The sequence below is a fragment of the Eschrichtius robustus genome, chromosome 19 (assembly GCF_028021215.1).
Source record: "Eschrichtius robustus isolate mEscRob2 chromosome 19, mEscRob2.pri, whole genome shotgun sequence".
NCBI classification, from domain to species: domain Eukaryota; kingdom Metazoa; phylum Chordata; class Mammalia; order Artiodactyla; family Eschrichtiidae; genus Eschrichtius; species Eschrichtius robustus.
In genome coordinates, this window is record NC_090842.1 from 65,824,640 (window position 1) to 65,831,205 (window position 6,566).

Genomic DNA, 6,566 nt, shown 5'->3' on the forward strand with positions numbered 1-6,566 from the left:
ATATATGTCTATGCCACTCTCTCACTTCATCCCCGTATCCTCAAGTCCATTCTCTATGTATGCATCTTTATTCCTGTCCAGCCCCTAGGTTCTTGAGAACTTTTTTTTTTAAGATTCCATATATATGTGTTAGCATACGGTATTTGTTTTTCTCTTTCTGACTTACTTCACTCTGTATGACAGACTCTAACTCCATCTACCTCACTACAAATAACTCAATTTCGTTTCTTTTTATGGCTGAGTAATATTGCATTGTATATATGTGCCACATCTTCTTTATCCATTCCTCCGATGATGGACACTTAGGTTACTTCCATGTCCTGGCTATTGTAAATAGAGCTGCAATGAATATTGTGGTACATGCCTCTTTTTGAATTATGGTTTTCTCAGGGTATATGCCCAATAGTGGGATTCCTGGGTTGTATGGTAGTTCTATTTTTAGTTTTTTAAGGAACCTCCATACTGTTCTCCATAGTGGCTGTATCAATTTACATTCCCACCAACAGTGTAAGAGTGTTCCCTTTTCTCCACACCCTCTCCAGCATTTATTGTTTGTAGAATTTTTGATGATGGCCATTCTGACCGGTGTGAGATGATATCTCATTGTAGTTTTGATTTGCATTTCTCTAATGATTAATGATGTTGAGCATTCTTTCATGTGTTTGTTGGCAATCTGTATATCTTCTTTGGAGAACTGTCTATTTAGGTCTTCTGCCCATTTTTGGATTGGGTTGTTTGTTTTTTTGTTATTGAGCTGCAGAGCTGCTTGTAAATTTTGGAGATTAATCCGTTGTCAGTTGCTTCATTTGCAAATATTTTCTCCCATTCTGAGGGTTGTTGTTTTGTCTTGTTTATGGTTTCCTTTGCTGTGCAAAAGCTTTTAAGTTTCATTAGGTCCCATTTGTTTATTTTTGTTTTTATTTCCATTTCTCTAGGAGGTATGTCAAAAAGGATCTTGCTGTGATTTATGTCATGGAGTGTTCTGCCTATATTTTCCTCTAAGAGTTTTATAGTGTCTTGCCTTACATTTAGGTCTTTAATCCATTTTGAGTTTATTTTTGTGTATGGTGTTAGGGAGTGTTCTAATTTCATTCTTTTACATGTAGCTGTCCAAAAAATATGGAATGCTACACAAACTTGCATGTCATCCTTGTGCAGGGGCCATGCTAATCTTCTCTGTATCTTTCCAATTTTAGTATATGTGCTGCAGAAGCGAGCACTCATGGGTAATTTTGATAGGGAATGCTTTATATCTGTAGGTTGCTTGGAGTAGTATGGCTATTTTAAAAATATTAATTCTTCCAATCCAAGAGCATAAGGTATCTTTTCATTTATTTGTGTCATCTTCCATTTGTTTCATCAGTGTCATAATTTTCAGTGCATAAATCTTTCACATCTGTGGCTAAATTTATTCTTAGGTCTTTAATTATTTTAATACAATCATAATATTTTTTTCTTCATACCTTGGATAGTTTGTTATTGGTGCAGGAAAAAATAACAGATTTCTGTATATTAATTGTGTATACTTCAGATTTACTGAATTTATTCATGCTAATACTTTGTGGGTGAAATCTTTAGGGTTTTCTCTATATGTCATGTTCTAACAGTGACAGTTTTAGTTCCTTTACAAACTAGATCCCCTTTTTAATTTTTAATTTGTCTTTTTGCTGTGGCCAGGATTATTAATACTATGTTGAATAAAAGTCGTGAGAACAGTCATCCTTGTCTTGCTCCTGTTCTTAGAGGAAATGCTTTCAACTTTTCGTCATTGAGTATGATGTTAGCTGTGGTTTTCATCATATATGCCCTTTATTATATAAAGGTATGTTGCCTCTATACCAACTTTGTTGAGAGCTTTATCAGATTTTGAAGTTTGTTGAATTTCTGTCAAATGCTTTTGCTGGAGCTATGAAGATGATCATTTGATTTTATACTTTGTTATACTAATCTGGCGTGTCCCTTAATTGACTTGCATATATTGAATCATCCCTGCATTGCAGAGATAAATCCCACATGATCATGGGGTATGGTTTTTTTAATGTATTGTTGAATTCAGTTTGCTGATATTTTGCAGAGGATTTTTGCATATCTGTTCATCAGGAATAAGGCCTGTAACCTACTTGTTTTGGTAGTATCTTTATCTGGTTTTCATCTATGGCTGATGCTGATCTCAGAAAGTTAGTTTGGAAACACTCTTTCTTCAGTTATTTGGAATAGTTTGAGAAGGATAGATGTTAACTTTCATTTAAATATTTGGTAGAATTTATCAGTGAAGCTACCTGGTCCTGGGGTTTTATTTATTGGGAGTTTTTTGATTTCCAATTTCATTACTAGTATTTGATCTTTTAGGTTTTTATTTATTCCTGATTCAGTCTTAGAAGATTTATAATTCTAGGAATTTATCCATTTCTTCTAGCTGTCCAACTCTTTAGTGTGTAATTGTTTGTAGAAATGTCTTATGCTACTTTGCATTTCTATGGTGTCTCTCATTTCTAATTTATTTGGGCCTTCTCTTTCTTCAAAATAATACTACTTGTGTCTTTTATTCTTTACAGAAGCTTAATAAGTGTTCGATCTACTCCCCTTACAATATGTGTACCTTTTTCCAGTGAGATTTTTACTTTTGTGTGTTTTCTTGTTGCTAATTAGTGATACTTCTTTTAAGCTTAAATAACTTCCTTCAACATTTCTTATAAGGATGCTTTCTTAGTGATGAACTCATTTAGCATTTGCTAGCCTGGAAATGCTTGATCTCTCCTTTGATTCTGCATTATAATCTTGCTGGTACAGTATTCTTGCTGTGGCCTTTTTCCTTTTAGACCATTGAATATATTGTCATTCCTTTCTGGTATGCAAAGTCTGCTGAAAAGTCAGCTGATAGTCTTATGAAAATACTTTGCACATAACCAGTTACTTTTTTTTTTTTTTAACTTTTTTTTGATGTGGACCATTTTTAAAGTCTTTCTTGAATTTGTTAGAATATTGCTTCTATTCTATGTTTTGGTTTTTGGCCTCAAGGCATGTGGGATCTTAGCTGTCTTACCAGGGATTGAACCCACACCCTCTGCATTGGAAGGTGAAATCTTAACCACTGGACTGCCAGGGAAGTCCCTAACCAGTTACTTTTATTTCATTGCTTCTACGATCCCTCTTTGTCTTTAATTTTTGATGCTTTAATTATAATGTGTCGTGGTGTGGATCTGTCTGTCTTCATCTTCTTTGGGACTCTCTGTGTTTCCTGGGACTTGATGTCTGTTTCCTTTCCCAGGTTAGGAAAATTGTCAGTTGTTATATCCTCTCATAAAATAAGTTATCTGCCCCTTACTCTCTTTCTCCTCTTTCTGGGACCCCTATAATGCTAGTGTTAGCATTCTTGATGTTTTCCAAGAGGTCTCTTTACCTATCATCTTAATTTTTTTTTCTTCTTGCTATTCAATTTTGGTGATTTTCACTACTCTGTCCTCCAGATGACTAATCTGTTCTTCTGTATCATATAATCTAATGTTGCTTCCCTGTAGTGTGTGTGTGTTTTAGTCTCAGTTATTGTATTTTTCAGTTCTTTGGTTCTTTTTTACATTTTATTGCGCTTTGTTGAAGTTCTCACTGTGTCCTCCTGACGTGGGTGAGCATCTTGATAATCATTACCTTGAACACTTTTTTTTTTCAGGTAGGATGCTTATCCCTATTTTGTCTAGTTCTTTTTCTGATATTGTGTCTAGTTACTTCATTTGTAATATAGTCTTCTATTTCCTTATGTTTTCCGATTCTCTGTGCATTTGTATTGATTAGGTTCACCTTGTTACATTTTCAGTCTTGGAGAAGTGACCTTATATAGGAGATGGCCTACAGGGCCCAGCAGCACATTCTCCTCTGGGCAGCACAGCCAGATGCTGCAGGGATGTCCCCTATGTGGGCTGCATGCATCTTTCTGCTGTAGAAGGGCCAACTACTGTGGACAAGCTGGTAGGCTGTATTGGACCCTGGTCTAAATGTCTGTGAGGTCCTGCATTATGTGATTGCTGTGGGTGTGCTCATAGGCAAGGCAGCCCTCCATTATGGGTCTGCTCCAGGTGCACACATGGGTAGGGAAGGCCCCCAGTGTGTTTGCTTGTGAGGCCTTGTTGGACAGGAGTGCTGTAGACATGGTGGTAAATGGGGCAGGCCCCTGACACTAATCAAATGGAGGGAAGATTCTAAAATGTTGCCTGTGAGTGTCTCAGTCCCTAGCAGGAGTCCAAGCTGCCTCGTGCCTTCTGAGATTAGCAAGTAGGTCTGACCCAGATGTCTTTCAAAATACTGGCTCTGCGCCGAGATGAGAAGATGTGAGGTTTGGTATGTGCCCTTTAGAAGCGGAATCTCAGTTTCCTTTAGCCTCCAGCTCTCCTGAAACTAATCCATGCAGGTTTTCAAAGCCAGACCTGCTGAGTTCTTTCCTTCCCAATGCAGGAACTCTGGGCTGGGCAGCCTGATGTAGGGCTCAGACCCTTCCCTCCTTGGGGAGGACCTATGCAGTTGTGGTGTCTGTAAATCGCAGGGCAGAATGCTGGAGGTGTGGATTCTAACTAGACTGTGTTTCTAATCCTCTTACCTGCCTTGTGGTTTTCCTTCTTTATAGCTTGAGTTGTGGAAAATTTTCTCTGCTAGTCTTCAGAGCATTCGCCAAGATAATTTCTCTGTAATTCTGGTGTGCCCATGGGAGGAGGTGAGCTCAGGATCTTCCTTACTCCATCGTCTGGCTCCCCTCTCCCCTTTTAAAAAATATATGCAGGGCTTCCCTGGTGGTGCAGTGGTTAAGAATCCGCCTGCCAATGCAGGGAACACGGGTTCGAGCCCTGGTCTGGGAAGATCCCACATGCCGCAGAGCAACTAAGCCCGTGTGCCACAACTACTGAGCCTGCGCTCTAGAGCCCGCGAGCCACAACTACTGAAGCCTGTGCACCTAGAGCCCGTGCTCTGCAACAAGAGAATCCACCGCAATGAGAAGCCTGTGCACTGCAATGAAGAGTAACCCCCACTCTCCGCCAACTAGAGAAAGCCCATGCACAGCAATGAAGACCCAACGCAGCCAAAAAAAAAAAAATTGTATATATATATATATATATATATATATATATATATATATATATACACACACACACATGCACGCACACACACATATATATGCATCTCTCACTGTAAACACATCTCTCTGAATTGTATTTACTGTATTCCATACGTTTAAGTACTTTGTGTTTCTACATTTGTTTGCTTTAAGATATTGTTTGGGGCTTCCCTGGTGGCGCAGTGTTTAAGAACCTGTCTGCCAATTCAGGGGACACGGGTTTGAGCCCTGGTCTGAGAAGATCCCACATGCCATGGAGCAACTAAGCCCGTGCACCACAACTACTGAGCCTGTGTGCCGCAACTACTGAAGCCCGTGCACCTAGAGCCCGTGCTCCACAGCAGAAGCCACCACACTGAGAAGCCTGTGCACCTCAACAAAGAGTAGCCCCTGCTTGCTGCAACTAAAGAAAGCCCACACACAGCAACGAAGACCCAACTCAGCCAAAAATAAATAAATAAAATTAATTTACTTTTAAAAAAAGATAATGTTTGATTTCCCTTTTGAATTATTCTTATTTATTTATGGCTGTGTTGGGTCTTCGTTTCTGTGCGAGGGCTTTCTCTAGTTGTGGCAAGTGGGGGCCACTCACTATCGCAGCCTCTCTTGTTGCGGAGCACAGGCTCCAGAGGCGCAGGCTCAGTAATTGTGGCTCACGGGCCTAGTTGCTCCGTGGCATGTGGGATCTTCCCAGACCAGGGCTCAAACCCGTGTCCCCTGCATTGGCAGGCAGATTCTCAACCACTGTGCTACCAGGGAAACCCTGATTTATTCTTGTATGCATTGGTTGTTCAAGAGCTTGTTGTTCAATTTCTAAGTAAGTGCTCTTGAATATTCAGTTATTCTTCCTAATACTGAATTTCAGTTTCATACCATTGTGGTTGGAAAAGATAGTTGATATGAATTTAATCTTCTTGAATTTTTGAAGCCTTGTTTTGTGGCTTAAGATATGATCTATCCTAGGAAATGTTCTATGTGCACTTAAGAATAATAGACATTTTCCTGCTGTTGAATGGAATGTACTATATATGTCTGTCAAGTTCACTTGATAGTGTGTGTAATGTGAAGTCCAAAGTTTCCTGATTGATATTCTGTCTGGATGATCTATACAATATTGAAAGTTGGGTATTGAAGTTTCTTACCATTATTTTATTTCTGCACATTTCCCCTTCATATCTGTTAATATTTTCTTTCTATGTTTAAAGGCTCCAATGCTGGATACATACTTATTTATAATTGTCATAATTTCTATAATAACTTATGATTCTTTGAGAGAGGTTTGACTTAAAGTCTATTTTGCCTGATATTACATTAGTCAGGTAAATATCATTTGCATGGAATATCTTTTTTCCATTCTTTCAATTTTATTCTATCTATGGCCTTAAAGTTAACACAGATCTCTTGCACACAGTATGTATTGTATATATATTGATATATATATTGATCTTGTTTAAAAAAAATCCAT

General features: G+C 38.5%; 1 non-coding gene across 1 annotated transcript; it reads right to left on the minus strand.

Annotated features, from left to right (window-relative positions):
- Positions 1-1,113: 1,113 nt before the first annotated feature.
- LOC137754000 (U6 spliceosomal RNA) lies at positions 1,114-1,220 on the minus strand. The gene has a single exon (XR_011071679.1). It is a non-coding gene; the product is annotated as a U6 spliceosomal RNA (small nuclear RNA).
- Positions 1,221-6,566: the final 5,346 nt, after the last annotated feature.